The sequence below is a fragment of the Carassius gibelio genome, chromosome A11, assembly GCF_023724105.1.
Source record: "Carassius gibelio isolate Cgi1373 ecotype wild population from Czech Republic chromosome A11, carGib1.2-hapl.c, whole genome shotgun sequence".
In the NCBI taxonomy this organism is placed as follows: domain Eukaryota; kingdom Metazoa; phylum Chordata; class Actinopteri; order Cypriniformes; family Cyprinidae; genus Carassius; species Carassius gibelio.
In genome coordinates this window covers 2304721-2324092 of record NC_068381.1, presented here as the reverse complement: position 1 = coordinate 2324092, position 19372 = coordinate 2304721, and the positions used below count along the sequence as shown (strand labels likewise).

General features: G+C 34.0%; 1 long non-coding RNA gene and 1 other non-coding gene across 2 annotated transcripts; one reads left to right on the top strand and one right to left on the bottom strand.

Annotated features, from left to right (window-relative positions):
* Positions 1 to 13335: 13335 nt before the first annotated feature.
* LOC128022002 (uncharacterized) lies at positions 13336 to 18915 on the bottom strand. The gene is made up of 3 exons (XR_008185837.1): positions 18805 to 18915; positions 17303 to 17938; positions 13336 to 13755 (listed from the first exon to the last, which is right to left on the bottom strand). It is a non-coding gene; the product is annotated as an uncharacterized LOC128022002 (long non-coding RNA).
* Positions 14873 to 15002, top strand: LOC128022866 (U4atac minor spliceosomal RNA). The gene has a single exon (XR_008186018.1). It is a non-coding gene; the product is annotated as a U4atac minor spliceosomal RNA (small nuclear RNA).
* Positions 18916 to 19372: the final 457 nt, after the last annotated feature.

Below are 19372 nucleotides of genomic sequence, written 5' to 3'. Positions count from 1 at the left end.
CCCACACAAAGCTTTTTCTCTGGTGGTATAAATAATGTAACAATTTACTGTTTTTAAACATTAAAATAATATACACTTTTCTTTCATAGTTCTTCAACAGGTATGCAAACAATAGCTGCTGAACAAAATCCCAATAATAGCAATTAGCATTAGTCTAAAAAACGAAATATAATACTGAAAACACTCGACATGTCAACAAAACGATAACAAAACATCTTCCCAAACACATATCAAGCATATTTAAAAACCTCGAAAGCATAAACACTCATTCAAAGTACCTGGAAAAGGGAGATGTAAATAAGCATAACAATAAATTCCCGCCTCCTCAGCACGAGCGACCGATAATACCCCAAGAGAGGCGGGACTTAAGGCAGAACAGCCTTCATCATCAGCCGGTCACACTCAAAGTCGGTGTCACGTTTGAGAGGGAGGGGGGAGGAGGCAGCCGTGGCGAGCGTAGACACAGAAACGGAGGAACGACTGTAGTAAGGCGTTTGTGCAAAACTGCGGAAAAACTGCAGAAAACGTGCGGGTGTCGAACCCTCTCACCGGGAAAAGTGTGGGTGTTAAAACCCCCACATCCCCCACGGATGCGACGCCCCTGGTGATAGGGATGGCATGGTTCGCTGAAATAAAAAAAACCAAACCGTTCGGTTCACCACACACGGTTCGGCACGCATTTCAACTTAAATCTGACAAAGCATCTGTAATATCATCTATTAATATGTCTTGCTATAAATGGCACGTAAAAAAAACAGGGTTCAGCTAATAAATGTTTCTGTTGATGCATGCGCATTCTGGCTTCCCAGACATTACAAAAACATGAAAAAAAGATCTATATTGAGCAACTACAATTCATTGTAATCCTATAGTTATATATTATAATTTATTTAAAGTGAATAAATTGTAATGAAAAATAAACAAAATGAATAAAGTTCAAAATTATCGTATTTGGAAGAAATTTATTACATTTAACAATTAAGTACATTTTGACACGACCTGCAAATTACCACTAGGAGTATGGTTGGACGGAAGCAGTGGGACAAAAATACTATCCCATAATTTTGCACAGAAATCTAACAATAAATGTGGCACACCCAGATTTTCATATGCACACCCAGAGTCTCTTTTCTGGCTACACTACTGTTTGATATGATGACATTCTAAATCAGTGAGATCTTTATGACAGACACACAGATCCTTACATAAAATTATATAAATATAATTTCCCAGGTAACAAATTTAGGTTATAAAAATGCTGTTTGAATGCTGTGATTATAACGTTATTTAAAGGTTACAGAAAACATTCCTCACAACATTCTACTAATTTTATGCTCACCCAAAACATAATGTTTCTTTTATATTCTAAGAATGTTACATTTTTCCCCAAAAGAACGTTTCCTCTCAACTTTAATCAAGCGCAGATGATGTCAAAAGGACTTTCTGAGAACGTTTGAATATAAAGATCATTCCTCCGCTGAGGAACAGTGAACGTAAAGCTTCTGGAAACAAACGCTCTTCTCAAAAGATCAGATTTGAGACTCTAAAACATGATTGATGGAGAATCAAGTAAAGCTGAGCTGCTTCAGTCCAGGAAGAGTTCATCTGGAGATATTACTGACCTTATTCTGACCTTTACTTGATCACAATCACTAGTAGTTTGGACAGTGTTTGCTGATAATTCAACACGATCACATCTACAGGTGTGGAGTTCAGATGCAGTTCTACACAGATCCAGTCTCACGAGCAGAACGGAGTTTAATATTCAGCCGAGGACTCACGCTGAAACACTTGCCTCGGTTGTCCTCTTTTAAGCGAGTGTTTGAAGGGTCTCGCCGGGGAAGGAGAAGCCCAGCTGGACAAGACCGAGGAACGAGAGGAGAACTGAAGAGAGAAGAAGAGGCTAATGGGGCTGCTCCTCTTTAAAGTGTGATCTACCAGAGGAATTGATGCATGTGAGAGCGCTGCTTTTACACTTCTGCTCTTCTGTTTGACTTGAGAACGAGAGAAACCTTCTCAGAGACGCTGAAACAGAGCCACTCTTAATCTGAGAGGAATCGGACAGGTTTATAGTGCATTAAAAGAATCAAATGTGCGGTAAATATGATGTTAATGTTTATTATATCGGATTATCTTCACGCCTCATTGTCATATTTAGCAGTCGCAAAGCTCAGTAGAAATATTTACTGACACTAATCAATATATATTTTTTTTAATATGCTTAAAAAAATCTAATTTTACAATACTTATTGTTTCAAAGCAGCTTTATAGAAATTCATGATATTAATGTTTATAATATCTTAATATATTAATGTTGTAAAAAATATAACAATAAAAACCAAAAATAAATGTTTGTTTTCATGTGAGATTTTTATATGTGTGAATGCTGTTGTGTATTAAATCAAATGTATTTGTATAATGGTGAAAAACTCATAATAAATAAAAACAAAAAAATAAATATTTGATTTAATGTGTATTTATATAAAGAGCAGGACGATATATTTCAAATCTAATATGTATATTTGATTTTGATTTTTTTTATTTCGATTTAAACGCATATTAAATATTATATTTATATATTTATTTATTAAATAAAAAATATATTGATTTATTTAATTCATAAGCCGGTTAATTATAGTTACCTTAAACTGAAAATAAAAATAAAAAGTAAAAAACTGAAAACTTTTTTTTTATATTAATTGAAGAAACAAATAAATGTTAAATAAATAAAAAAATACTAAATTAGAAACTAAAATAACAAAAACGGAAATAAAAATGTATATAAACGTGTGTGTATGTATATATATATATAGAGAGAGAGAGAGAGAGAGAGAGAGAAAAATACCCCAAATATTTTTTTTTTATTTAATTAAAATGTATAAATAAAATCTTATTCAAAATATTAATTAAAAATAATAATCTCAATGATACTAAAACAACAGATATTTTTAAAATTAAATACATTCATTTTTACAATTAAAACATGACAGAAACATAATACTGTAATATTATATTCATAATAAGATTTTTTTTTTTAATCTCTAGAGATATCAGTAGTGACAAACCAAACTAAACGTACACTCGTGGATTAAAGTGACTAAATGTCCTCAAAGCTGATATGAAATGTGTTCTGCGTCTGCACTGAAGGAGTTAATGCATGCTAATCTGAACATTGTTTATTTCTGTCTTTTCATAACCCAAAACACAGATCATTTACTGTGAGACATGAAAGGGAGCAGAAGCAGCCCCCCGGTGATACCATACAGGCTCTGACCATTAAACCCTGTTTATGGATCACAAAACAAACAATAACAAACAAAAGAAATGGTGTGTAATTAGCAGAGGTGGCAATTTCAACCAGATGTGAGCTCTGGCTGAAGCCCAGTCGTGGTTAAACAGAGAGAGAGAGAGAGAGCGACTGATGGCAAACGCTCCAAAACTCGCTCTCGGCCAATCAGGGCGGAGCACGTGTCCCCAGAGAGCCCGGGGTCAGAGGTCACCAGAGCTAAAGCAGATCAGAGGGGCCGAGGGCCTGGAGCCCGGACACCATCATAAATCCAGCGGCTCAGAGGAAGCCATCCTTCACCAACAATCTCACGCATCTCAAGCTAGATCCCATCTTCTACATTACACTCACATTATATTCTCGCTGTTTATGCATTAATACCAACAGTTCTCTAAATTATGTTTTCACGACCTGTGGATTAAGTTATGCAAAAACAATATGCACTTAAACAATCCACACTGCAAAACATAATATATATATATATGTTGTAGGTGAACATGTCCATTCTTACAATATTCTACATGTATGCTAATGCAAATGTGGATGGAATAGAAATCAAAACTAGATTTTACAATGACTTTTGTAACAATGTATATATTTATATTTTTTAAATGCATTTTCAAAAACATAAAAAAATTGCCAAAATCTATATTGATAGAAAATATATTGATGCAAATATATTTTGAAATACAATAGCAAATATATGTTATTTAATTTACATATAATTATTTTGCATTCCCATCAACTAAAGTTGAGTTTAAATTTATAAAACTTTGCAATTTATGCAATTTATCATGTTGAATTATATCATAAATCAGTCAAATGAACTTGACATAAATGCAGATTTTTAGGATGATAAAAAAGTCCCCAGGTGAGTCTGTAATATGCTGCAGTGGCCCAGTTTACTACTGTAAACCTATTTACATGAGGAATAATGCAAGAATGCAACAAGTCTGAGTCATAAACGCATAAGAGCACGTGAATTATCAGCATAACACGCCCCCTAGTGGAGGACCAAACCAAATGCGCTGTTTGCTTGTCTGTGCAAATACACACTGAAACATAGATCCTTCAGTAAATACCTCAGATGCATTGAACTGATGACTGAAACTCATCCTTTTTGCATTTGTCAAGTCTTTCCATCTGCATTTGTTTTGCCAGCGAAGTCACTTTGGATAAGAGCATCTATTAAATGCATACACGGCAATGTTAAACAAAAATGCACAGGTAAAAATGCATCATGTATAAATTATTCTATTAATAACTGAGATTTAATATCAGTTTTGAATGCATGTTCATAAGCTGACAGTGTCAGTAAATAAACAGATATATGAACGCAGGCCTCAGGTGTACTTCAGCGGAGATTTAAATAATCCAGACGCGCAGTAAACAGCAGAACCATAAACGTGTCTGCATGTGTGAGAAAGAGACGCTTTATTTAGTGAGATCACTGGGAAATCAAGGTCAAAGAGTTACGCTTCAAAGAGCAGACGATACAAGAGTCTCGTTTAGGAAAGGACAAATCCAATCAATGCATTAGAAATCAGATATCTTCTCCAGTGACAAATCACAAAAGCAAAATTTTCAGGGTCTCATTTTATTAAACTGATTCCATTTTAGATGTTTCGACATAAAACAGAAAAAAAAATATACATATATAATTCATGTATTTATCAGATTTTTTTAAAGTCTTTTTAGAATAACATTCACATGAGTGTTTAATAGACTCTATTGTATAAGCATATTAAATTTGTACCACGTTATAAATTAAATAAAATTAAACTTATGCATTTAGCAGACGCCTTTATCCAAAGCGACTTAAAGTGCATTCATGCTATCAATTTTTACCAAATATGATCCTGACCGAACAAATGCCCAAGTCTTTAACTATTTGTACTTGTGGCTTTTCTAAATTCATTGCATCAAAATTCACTTTTTATGATAAAACTGACTAAATAATCTTGCATTTATGTCCACTTGTTATAATTTAGCACAAAACAGCATACTGCTCCTGCTATTTCTTTAATGCATGCTATTCCAAATAAAGCCAGTTTTGTTTCAAACTAGATTCTTCAAAGCATGACCTTTGACCTCTGACACCGCTGACTCCTGACCCTGTCAGACATTCCTTATTTTAAACTTTCAGGCCTGGGCCTACTTCTTAAATCTACGAGGGACAAACAGACTAACTGTAGATCTACTGCAATTTAATACTGGTTTAGTTTAGATTAGTTTTTTTTTTTATATATCTTTGTATTCCTGAAGATCAAACAGTGACTCAAGGTCAAGGGTTCAATTCCCAGGGAATGCAAGTCACTTTGTATAAAAGCATCTGCAAAATGCATACATGCAAATGTAAGAGCACCACGTGCACACTATATCTGAGCTCTTTTGAATCCTATGATGATTTATGAGAAAGTACATATCAAATATTAATAAAGTGGTGAGAAAGTTCTATAAACAAACGCCTACTTTAAGAATGTTTTGGCATAACATTTACACAACTTTTAAAAAACGTCAGTGATTGCAAAATGCAAATGTAGCCTAAATATCAATAGTTGTACCAATGCAATTGTGAAAAAATGCATAATGTGTCAGACCGCAGTATAATAATGACGTTATTACTGTGCTGAGAAAGTCTGCTCGAGTTGAGATGATGACATCGCGCTGATTGGAGTCCGTCTTTCTCCAGCACTGCATTCATTATCATAGTCTGCTCAATTACATCTTCATAATCAGAATGGATGACAGAAGGGCCACTTCACCTCCCGGGATCCCGGAACACGAGACACCGAGTGTCAGTGTGACAGGCCTCACGTGGGCTGAAGCGCGCATACATATTAATCAGGCCGATTAGACGTGTTAAACGCAGGCCAGTGTGGAGAGGTGGGTCTCTCGGACCTCCAGGTCTGCATCTCATCAGCGCGTTCCTTCCGCGCGCGCGCGCTCTCGGTGACCCGCACGGCTGCCGCAGTCCGCGCTTCCCTGCGTGCACCGGGGCCGGAGGACTCCCACGAGCCCGCGCTCGCTCCCTGCCATCTGCCGTGATTTATAGAAAACGGCGGATGATTTATGGTCCAGTCATCGCACAATGAAGTCGTCCTCTTTCATTCGCGCGACCTCCCCGACCCAGCCGCCACTCCCGGCCAGCTTTGGGAAATATGCTCTAATCATACACTAAAAAGATGTTTAAACAGTGAGGTCTGGCGGAGGGAATTGAGCCCGTTAATAGAATTAATTTTCTCCGGCTGGGTGAATGTTGACGAGGAATAAGCGCGGACACTAATGAGCGCGCGCCGCTCGGGTTTATAACTCACCTGCGCGAGACTCCGAGTAAACAATTACAGGAGAACCGGGAACATCAAACGGGTTTAGGACGCAGCCAGGAAAGATGAAATCTCAAATGAGCATTAAAGCAATCATTTAGGACCTAATCTTTCGTCATCGCAGCTGAAAACGTTATTTTTCTATCTGAGCTTTAATTTTTTTTTTTTTTTATATAGGCTAAAAAAAACGTTTTTGTCGGTTATTAGAACGTTTAGGCAATATTCCTTTTTTTTTTTTTTTTTTGCAAATATTATGCGAATGTTACTTTTGAATTTTCTCTGAATGCTCTTAAAGGAGTAGCTAAAATTTAAAAAAAGGTAACATTTTAAACACTTTCCAACCAAAACTTTTCAGAACAAAGTTCAATCCTGTGCTGTCGTTTTGATAACATTATTAAAAAACTGACACATTTGAACGAACTTTCTGTTAATGTTACTGGATGAATACTTGCTAATAACTTTAAGATTAACATTAACGTTGCATAGACGTTATTTATTTATTTTTTTCACCCAGAACTTTTTAGTTGGACGTTTATCAAATGTTATTTGTTTCAATGTTTATAATGTTATTGCTGTAATGTTTTTAAAAATTATAAACCTAAACATTCCCAACATTTTTACAAATAGAAAAAATAACGTTTTTATAGCCTATATATGAAGTTTTGAACATTTGGAGAACATTTTAATGTAGCCTTCCCATATTGCATATGCAAAGTTATAAAACGGAATTCATTTATCTAGACAAGCTGCCCAAGCATTTTAACCAAATACAGACTTCATATTTCAGCTTCATAGATAAATATATGTTTTGTTTACAAACTGGGGGATGAGACAAAATCATTTCCAACATATCCACAGTCACAGGTGTGCGTGTGTGTGTGTCTAGTAACTTCAAACAAACACCCATTTACCTTATGTATTTCTGAGAAAATGAAGGAGGAATTTAAGATTGGAGGAAGGGCGTGGCTGAAAAACAAGCGGTTTTGATGACGTCATCTGTAAACTTGTTTCGGATCATCGTGATCTGATATTTAATATTATAGAGCAGTATCTCTGATGCATTTCTCTACCTAGCCTGAATAATTTCGCGCACTGGTAAATCAACACAATCTCATGTCAGTTCATTACTATTTTACGTTTTGAAATTAGGGGCGGGGCCTTTGTGCGTAGTAAGTTTTCGTACGATTTTTCACAACTTACGAACTCATACGAAATCGCTATCTTGTTTCTGGTGAGATCCTGTGTAACTTAAAAGAGAGAATAAATGAGTGTTACGGAGCAGTAAAACAGGAATCGTCTGGCTCCGTTAATAAATCCTCCTCGTGATATTCCGCCGCTCGCCGCTGATTAATCACACTGACTGAAGTCTACAGTAAATCAATTCCTCCGTGTTAAGGACTCTGTCTAATACAATCACAGATCATCAGGCTGTGTTCAGCTTCACTGCGTCCTCCATCGAGGATGATCTTCTGACCGCAGGACAGTGATGGTGTGTCAGGACACATGTACCTCTCCAGACATCAATAATTATCATCGTGTCATTCATGATTCAGACAGCGTTCTGTCATTTCACGACGATCTCAGAGGACGAATGGACGCTTTGACCAATCTACTTTTATTTCTGAGACTTTGAGACACGATCGAGCGTCTTTACGTTATATTATCTGCACAGTGCACAAAACAGACTTTGCAATATTAAGTAAAGGAATCGAATATTCGCAGGGAGTTTGATTGACAGGCGATCTGACCAATCATAACGCCGAATCTGCTGTTTTTATCAGTGGACTTGGAGTGAAATGAGAGAAACTCTGGGTTTTCAGTTTTTTTTAAACAAGAGAAAATGGGCTAGCCTAAGTCAAGCTAAGTTCTGAAAGAGCGGTATAAAGCCTAACTTATACTCAGTGCATGGTAATTTACTCTGTGATCCTGACCTAGTCTGGAGCAGGTTTTCTTTGTTAACCCTTTAACTGCCCCACCAAGAAAAAAGCATTTGAAAATTTTTTTGTTTGCATTTCTTATCTCCTTATGTCATTAGTTACCACACTCATTGTATTTTTCTTCAACACGTCCCATAATTTTTAAAATATCGGCCTCTACCAAATGGTTGATATGTCACTTTATGGCAAAAGTACCGGAATTCATAGGGTGATATCAGCTAAATTGGGCCACTTTTTGGTAAATCGTTTGGGACAATAATACAATACCATATATGCCTATTCCATGTGTATTTATGATTAATAATGACTGTTTTTGATAATTTTGTGTTGAAATTATGTAATAAAATATAATTATTTAGGCCCTACAGTTCTTGAAACATCAGTTGTGCCAACTTTTTTTGCATGAGCAGTTTAAGGTAAAATGGGCCAGCTGTTCAGGTAAAATGGGCCGTTCAAACTGCAAAGGGAAATAGTAATTTATCATCAATTTTAATTTCATAACAACTGCTTATACAGCCACATAACATTTAAACTGCATTAAAAAAAACATATCCATATGTGCCATTAAAAAAAAAATACATTTTGGGTGCAAACCCACATACTCAAATGTGCAATTAAAAAAGTCAATTTTGGAACAACATAGATCAGTGAACTGATGTCAGTTGTGTGTGTGTGTGTGTGGGTGTGTATGCGTGTGTGTTTTTGTGTGTGTGTGTGTGTGTGTGTGTGTGTGTGTGTGTGTGTGTGTGTGTTTGTGTGTGTGTGTGTGTGTGTGTGTGTGAACAATATATTTAGAACAAAATGTGCAAATTACAAAAATTCACATTCAAAATTGATAACTGATAACTGATTTGTGTGTGTGTGTGATGAAAGTTTTTTTCAAACACAGTCTTTGCAAATTAAACCATCGTCATCACAGATACCATTCTCTTCACCACAGCTCTCATGAAACCAGGCAGAACATGGATCACATTTTATGTTTGTACACCTTTGGTGTGAGAGCCCTGGGTTCAAATCCACCAGTGTCCCTGAGCAAGACACTTAACCTCTAGTTGCTCCAGAGGCGTGCGACCTCTGACATATATATATATATATAGTAATTGTAAGTCGCTTTGGATAAATTTACACACATGTGTATATGTGTTTGTGAGTGACACAGATGATGGCCCATTTTAGCTGAAACCATGTGGCCCATTTTACCTGAGTGGGTTAAGGTAAATTGGGCCGCCAAGAAAAACATCACTTTTTCAAAAAATATGTTCCTATACCAAACTAACAACATTTTTTCTGATTGATGCCATCAAGGCAGATATTATGCATATTTTTTTTATGTGCATGTTTGTTTTTTTATAGATTTATCATCCTTATAATAGTTTAGTTACATTTGGTATGCCAGGCTACTTACCATGCAGCTCTCTGGTGCAGTCTTGAGAAGAATTATTACCCCACCCACCATAGCAACCATAAACCAATTAAATCACCTGTTACTTGTTAAGCACAGTTATGACAATAGTTTGAAATACTTTGTAGTCATTGGTTCTAAATTCCAGAGGGGCTAGGACCCCCAGACCTTAAATGGCCCATTTTACCTGATGGCCCATTTTACCTGATATCACCCTACACATACTATGGAAATCAGAAAATATGAACTATAATGAATGATCAGAAAGTTATATTTCTCAGCAAATAGTACATTCTGACAGCAGAAAGGATTATCTGAAAACATTAGCTTAGCTTTTCTACGTTTACCATAAAGTGACAAATCAACCATTTGGTTGAGCAGGCAGTTAAAGGGTTAAACCCAGAGTTTCTTTTGGTCTCCTCCTCCTTTTTCAAGGCAAGCGATTCTTAAGTAGGCTACTTCATGCATTTACGCTGCAAAAATGTATTTTGGAATAAGTGCATTCTTCTTTAAACAAGTAAAATTATCTTCCAGTGGGGTAAGAAAAATAATAAGCTATATTAATGCTTACTCCATTGGTAGATCATTTGCAAAATAAGAAAATGTTGGTTTGTTTAGTTTTTGCCTGTGGGATACCATGCAAAAATGAATATTAGTTCAACAACTTACCGCTCTGCAGCTTTCACCTCTGATAGTAAAACAGTGAATAAGAATTAAAATGACATATCGATTTGGATTTGGAAGTACGCAGACGCATGTTGAATCCCAGTGTCGGAGCTCCATTGATCATGGCTTTTCTTAGATGGTGCGCACGCTAAACACAGAGACAACCTACTCAGAGCTGATTGAACCAACTCAAGAGTTAGGGCTGCAGCACGATTAATCGAAATTAATTCGCAAATGTGATAAATCGCGATTAGGCAGAAGTTGCGATTGTCATGCGTGTCTTTCAGTGAAGCACGGTTCTGTAACCAGCAGTAATTCTCCATCTGAAAGCCAGAGGGCGCTCTCGAGCTGAAACTCCAAATATGCCTTGCAGAAGAAACACAGGAAATCCCTAGAGAATGCCTTGCTGAGTAAACAGAAGATTTAACTGCTTTCAGTGATTAAACGTGACTAATAAACACACAACTATGACAATTTATCGCAGCTTACAATACTATGAAATATATTGTGTGCCTTATTTTGTTTATTTTTCAAACATTCGACTGACATAATGAATCAAGTTTGGAGTAAAAACATTATTAAATTTGGTATTTTCACATGCTTTTAGATGGATCAGCATTTGCTACACAAACAGCTTTCATAATCGCTGAACAATTTCATTATTGCGCGATTATATCTGCAATTATGAACATGATTGTGTGTAGCTTGTCAGTGAGTACAGCTCAGTAATGCTGCTCCATCTGAAGGCACCTGATGGATGTTTAGTACTGATTACAGAACCAGCTACTGACGAGATGCATATGACAATCACATTTGATTAATTGCGCAGCCCTGCTCAGAGTTTCCCATCTCAGGGTAAGTCAACTCATAGGTCAAGTTTCAACTCAGAGTTGGCAAGAACCTCCTTTTTGAAACCGCCCCAGATGTTCACTTATATTTATTTCATGCTATAACTAATAAAGAGGAAGAGATGATCGGTGCAGAGGTGCTACAGCGATCTGTCTCAACCATAGACTGTGTAAAGAGTGTAAAAAAAGTGGGCGGAGCCGGCCGTCGCCATCTTTGCAGTGCATCACCATATGTCATTCCTGAATAATCGAGGCGGGAGCTAGTCGAACAAACCACGCCCACCTAGTGCAACAGCGATCCACCTGTCACTCAAATGACCACGCCCTTAATTATGCAGAACTTTAAGGCTTAATATCATTTAAACGGATGACTTGTAAAAAATTGTAAAAAAAGCTGTCATGAAGGTGAGAGTAAGCTGACTAAAACCACTTTTTGTACCAGGCTGTAAAAAAAAAAAAATTCTGCTGTAAAGTTGGGCATTTTAACATGGGGAGTCTATGAGATCGAGTCTCTTTTGGAGGCAGCCTCTAGCGGCCAGTCGATGAATTGCAGCTTTAGTCTCTTCCGTGTTGGCTTCACCAGAAAGACTGAAAATACTAAAATAAAAGCAAGAAGAAAAATCCATTTAAAATAATCACAAAGCTTTAATAGTATATTAATAATACTAAAATAACACTAAAACATTCTACTGCCTTCTAAAAGACCGTATGTTTAGGTTAGAAAAGGCAACATCGCACATACACGACCACATCAGTAAGAAATGTTTCTATTTTGAAAGAAATTAATACTTTTATTCATCAAGGATGCATTACATTGATCACAAGTGACAGTAAAGACATTTATAATGTCACAAAAGATTTCTATTTCAGATAAATGCTGTTCTTTTGAACTGATCTGTGAATCCTGAAAAATAAAATCTATCAGTTTACACAAAAATATTCATCAGCACGACTGTTTTCAACATTGATGATAATCAGAAATGTTTCTTGAGCAGTAAATCATCATATTATTCTGATTTCTGAAGATCATGTGACACTGAAGACTGGAGAAATGATGCTGAAAATACAGCGCAGCATCACAGAAATAAATTACACTTTAACGCAGATTCACACAGAAAACACATTTTCTTTATTGTAATAGTATTTCACGATTTTTATTGTTTTTTTTTGATCAAATAAATGCAGCTTTGTTTAGCAAGGAAGGGAGACTTATTTCAGAAATATAAAAAAAAAAATCTGAATTATTCCAAACTTTGCAATAGTAGATTATTTTTTGCATTGAAAGGAATCCCACAATGCACTGCAACAAGCTAACTAAGTTCACTGAAGAAATTGACATTGACATTCATGCACCGAATCACTTCTGTATCAACCAACATCTTGAAGAATATTTAATAAGAGCTTTAACTAAATAAAGAAATAAAGTAAAAAATAGAGTATAAAACTAATAAAAGTGAACAGTAAGAAAATAGAAATAAATACATAAATTGATTAATGTTATATTATCATAATAGAAAAAGTTAAAATTAAGTTACCATTACATTTTCAATTCTTAATTCTAACTTTTTTTGTAAACTGTGGATGGCGCTGTTGCAATTTCTTTTAATTGATACGTTATATACAATATTAAAACTATTATATGGTTTTGTGCACTACCAAAGCAAATAGGATTAATTAATGAATTATTTGATTTTTATAACTAGCTACTTAAATATTCACTAAAATAAAAAATTTAAAAGGTTACAGTTATTTTTTTATTAACATCAAAACAACTGAAGAAAAAAATATTTAATAAATGACATAAAAACATATATGTGGATGACACTGTAGAAAAAAAATTATATAAAGTATAAAAGTATACGATATTAAAACCGTAAAGTTGCGGTTTGTGCACAGTAAATTATAAATATAAAGAAAAATATAAAAAATACGAATTAAAAAAATATAATTATAAGAATTAAATTAAAATCACATTCAATTTTAAAAGTTAAAATTAAAAATGTTTTCACAATTTCTAAATGCATTCTAAATAAATTAAATGTTTTGCTAAATGTGGGTGGCAATGTAACAATATATATATATATATGTATAGATGTATATTGAAGTAAAGAAGCGCTGCAGCAGCAGTTCACTCAGATGACCAGCAGAGGGCTCCACAGACCACACTAACACAAACTCATTGCTCTGAAGCAGACCAGAACAAAAGCCTCTCACCTGAGCGCTCGGATCTCCTCACAGATGACAGATGTGAGGAACAATCTTGCTAAGGGTTAAACCGTGTTCTCCATCTCTGCAAAAAACAATTAAATAAATAAAAAATAAAAAATAGCAATTTTACATGAAAACTAATTTGGCGAGTCACGGTTTTTATAGTAAATTAAAACTGAAACCAAAAGCATAAAATACATTTCTGTTGCCTGAAACCAAATAACATACTAAAAACTTATATATTTTTTAAATGTATTTATTTATTTTTTTCATTTATTTTTGTTCGTTTCAACTAACTGCCAATGAAACATTTTTTTATTTTAATTTAACTTGATGTACTTAAATAATTCAAAATAAAATGAAGAAAAAAACGACATATATACATTATAGTCGTTTTGTTATGTGCTTTTGTCATTTTCGTATTTTTATGTTTTATTTTCGCTTTTTATTTTTTAATAATATATGTAGAAATGTATAAAATAAGATCATATTAACATTTAAATCAATTGGAAATATTAATAAATAAATAAACTATCAAAGATAGTAAAATAACCCTGGTCAAATATTGGTTCATAAACATTAAGAGTGGAAATAAGGCAAAAGCAAACAGCTTCTCTGGTCCCAAACATAAATCAAATAAACATACTTTCTTTAGATTTAAGCACAATTTATTAATTATGCCTGTAAAGAGTCTCACCTGTGGACTGAGCGCGTGCTGCGTGAGTTTAACATCATGTCAGTGATCGAACCACTTTACAATATTAACTCACAAAGTGTTCATTTGTAATGATATATCCCAACAGCGCCACCTTAAAAAATCTACATCATTAATAAAAATATGTTTAAAGTAGGATATTTCAATTTTAATATCGATAACTTGCATTACAAATGATATACAGTTACATTTACAACTCAAAACGGCACTGAACGCATTTTTTCTTCGTGTCCGACTGTGTACGCAAATCCAAGCTGCAAAGGATTGTGGGTATTATCCACTAAACTGTGTTTTATCGTCAAATATCCACAAAAATGGGGTCAGTTTGTCGAAAATGGTCACATATTATGTGGCACAGAAAGGTGTTGAATCAGAAAATCACAATATTTGAGCTGAAAGGCAGTGTTTTTGTTTCTTCACAGTCACCGTCGTGGTGAAGAGCAGCAGCGCTCTATGAAACCATTAGAGCGAGTGCAAAATGTTAACCTTCCTTGTCTGGGGGTGGATTGGGCGGTTCTATGAACGTATAGTGAGAACAGCCCTGCTGACACCTAACCAACACAATCCGCATCACCTGAACTTTAGGTTTAGGCTATGGTGCAATTTTTGGAACCTGCATCTTTGTTATTGAAATAGAAATTCAAACGGTATTCATTGTGAGGTACTTCGCATTGGTAGAGACTCGTCAACAACTAGTAGTACATGTAGTCGTCAATAAATTGAGTCGTCTAATATGTAATTTGGTACTATAATATTATGAAATATTTAATGTCATTATGAAAATTTAGGAATTGGATAATGCATTAACATAAATATGATAATGCATAACTGTTGGCTCTTACAGTTTGCGCAAATTATCATCAATTGAAAGCTGTATATTACAAAAAATTATATAATTTTATCATCAAATAATTCAATGGCACTATCCTCAAGACGCAGTTATTGTATGAAAAATCTCCACCGATGTGAATGTTGTATATATTGTATGTATGGGGAAGTCGTGGCCTAATGGTACTGCTCCGGGTGTGTGTTCACAGTGTGTGTGTGTGTGTGTTATCACTGCTCTGTGTGTGTGCCTCCGGATGTGTTAAATGCAGAGCACAAATTCTTCACTTCACTTAAAAGATCCATCGATTTTACTTTAGTTGATTATTTAATTAATTAAAATTTGTATTTTTAAAAATACAAAATATAATCAACAATTTTATTGCTTTAATTGTAATTATTTTAATCTCAACATTTTATTTTGTGCAATATAACTGTGCAGCCATAACTTATTCTATTTCTGTTCATACATTTATGTCTTTAATTTTTTAATTGAAACAAAATTGATTTCATCAAAACAAGCAACACAAATCATTTGTAAGCTCCATTTATTGTAACTTTACACTTCTAACAGCATAATTTTATTACTTTATTTTTTATTTCACAGTGAAGTATAGAAGTTTCTATCTTTATTTTTTTTATAATTTTTATACACTAATTTAGTAAATAAAATAATAATTATTATTATTACTTTATAGACATATCCAAATTGTGCAGCCCTATAAACATATTTATTTTATTATTAACCTTTTTTTTTATTGCAATTAAAATTTTTCCCAAATCATGTAATTGTTATTTTACAATAATATTTTAATATATTGTATTATTAATATTTTTTCTTAAAAACATTTTTCTTTTCTTTGTTAGTTTTAAGATCCAATTGTTGTTTTAAGCATAATCTATTAAAATAGTTTGATTAAAGCAGTTGATTCTTACTGTGTTGGGCCAGTAAAATCTGAATCTGTTCTTGAATGGATAAAGATTCATTTACAGATTTAAATATGATTTAAGCTACAAAAATCTCCCTCAAATGCTCTATGATGAGACAGACAGGTCCATGTGTTAAAAATGAAAAACATTGCAATATTAAGCTTCATGAATCGCCTTCAAAATCTCAGAAAACGGAAAAAAAAAAAAATTTCAGTAATTGAAATATAGCTGCAATAAAGTAAAACAAATACTGAAACTTAAAGCTGAAATTAGTTTAATTTGAGGAACTAAAATTAAAACTGAAACTGAAATGAAAGCTAAATAATTTTTTTAAATAATAATAATATATAAACAATAGCCTAATTTAAAAAAAATGCAAACGCATTTTCAGTAATTGAAATAAAGCTGCAGTAAAATAAAACAAATATTAGATGAAAACCGAAATAAAAATGAAAGCTATACTAAAATATATATAAAAAAAAATATAATAAAAAAAATAACAAAGGCAGATAACAAAATTCCAAAAACTAAAATGAAAATATAAAACTTGCTCAAAATAATAATAAATATTTCGGTTAATCTATTATCAATAATACTTGTATTTAGTATTATTTTTATACTACTATAGAATTGCATTTAAATAACTCTAAATTAACCTTGTAGAAAATGTACATTTATCTGACAGATCGATGAAAAGCACTGTAGTCAAACTGATCTAGAACTTAAATAAAGCTGAAGGTAAATCACAGTAAAACTGATGAGAAGAAAATTAGATTGATATTGAGTGACTTCTCAAACCAATTTAATGTCAACCGAAAATGCAGTTCTGTGAAATTATAAATCCGTTTCCACGCAAGCTTTGGTAAAAACCAAGAGTGTCTCTTCCTGAAATGATAACAACTGTTTCCACTGCGACAACATAAAGCATTTCAGTGATAACTAAAAGATCTGTGGTGATGATATTCAACAAACCTGGAACTACTCGCACACTTATAGAAAAGGCCTAAAAATCTTTAGAGTTTGCGCCAAGAGAACTGAATCATGAATGAACAAAATGACTTAAGAAACAGAAAGAATGGGCAGTTTTTTACACAATCTCTCCTCAGCTTCTATTTAAAGGAATAGCTCCCCCACACATGAACATTTCAAAATGACTCACCCCCAGGTCATCCAAGATCAGGATGAGTTTGTTTCTTCATCAGGATTGGAGAAATGTAGCACTGCATCAGTGTCTCATCGACGGATGCTCTGCAGTGAATGGGTGCCGTCAGAATGAGAGTCTGATAAAAACATCACAGTAATCCACATCACTCAAGTCCATCAGTTAACATCTGGAGAAGACAAAAGATAAAACACATCCAACATTAAGAGTCTGAAATCCATTGAAAAAGTGCTTAAGATACAGTCACAGATTTGTATAGAGCTGTTTAAACGCTGCTTGATCTGTGCAGATTTCTCTCCTGATTCAGACCAGAACACTTTTTCACTGGAGAAAGTGTTATTATGGATTATAGACTCTTAATGCTGGATATGTTTCAGTTTTTGTCTTCTCAAGACATTAACTGTTGGACTGGAGTGGTGTGGATGATTTATGGATTATTGTGATGTTTTATCAGCTGTTTTGACTCTCATTCTGACGGCACCCATTCACTGCTGAGCAAGTGATGCAATGCTACATTTCTCCAATCCTCGTTAATCCAAAAACAGAAATCCTGAATGGATGTTAATCGAACGATATTGTAATCAACAGAGCATCCTTCTGCAAGGAAACCCTTTCAGTCCATCACTTTAAGTCCTGCAATACAAATTAAAGTATTATTATGTGTTGCATCTTTCACAGATCAACTTTTATAACTCTCTTACAAAAACTGAATGATCACTTTGTTTTAAAATATAAAATGTTAAAATATAAAAGCTTTATATGCATTTATTTACAGCCCAAAATAACACTGCAAAACATTTGCACACTGCATTTAGATATCTGAAACATGCAATATCAATTTTCCTGCGACTCAAACTGCTATTATAATACAAGTATACAAGTGTATTTTTTTCTTATTTTTATTTTACTTGTTTGCGATTTTAAACGTGTGGAAATCTGCCAGTGAAAACGTGTCGGTTTTGTTTTAATACTGATTAGCTATTTTTCACTATTTGAATATTACATTTGCATATCTCTACATCACTAAAAAAGTACCTTGGTTTTTCCATGCATGCATAGAAACCCTACCATGACATAATTATAGTATGGTATTTCAATCAGTACAGCATTTAATTATTTGAAATCATATTTTCTCATCTCTTTCTAGTTGCTTGTGCATTGCACACACTTATATCAACTGGTAAACCAAATCTACCATCCCAATCTAGACTGACTACGTCTAACTTTCGTTTCACATCAGTAAGCAAAAATGAAGGCATTACAATGAATAAAATCCATGCAACTCAATAAACAATGATCGATATGGATATTGTTAATGATGCAGCTGATTTAATGTTTGCTTAGTTGCATGCATGACTGTAAGAATGTATTCCGTTGAATTTTACTGCATGCGCAAACTATTTTCATTGACAGCGCACGCAAAGCCCAGCCACAACAAGCTGAGTCAGAACACAACTAGTGATAAGCTCGAGGAAATGCTCTTTCGAGAACTAACGTACCTGGCATGTCTCTCTAAACTCGCTACATGGAAACCGTTTCTTGTGGGTTGATCGTCAGTTCATTTTTGGAAGGAAACGGCAGAGATCTCCGCACATTGTGCGGCTCAAAACATGAAAGTGACACTGCGCATGCGCAAGACGGAAGCGCCTGTCTGATCAACTCAACTCAAAGAGATATATATATATAAGTATATATATAATATATATAATAAATATATATATATTTATGTTGCGCTTTTCTAAGCACTAAAAGCGTTTTGCTTAGAAAAACGCTATAATAAATGTAAGGAATTATTATTATTAATGTGTGCTATCAGGGAAATTAAAAAATAATTTATAAGTCAACCAAAAAGAATGAAACCACTTACGTTCTGGCAAGGTTCAAAAGTTATGAATAAATGTTATTGCAGTAACTTTACAAGATTTCGTTCAAATTTGTCTGGTCTTTATTCACAATGAAAACGTCTGCAAGATGTCTATTAAAGATCTGCTGTGTAGTACAAACGTCTCTAAGATGTCAGTTTTACATGCATTTTTAATCACAAACATCTTCTGAACATCTCTTTGA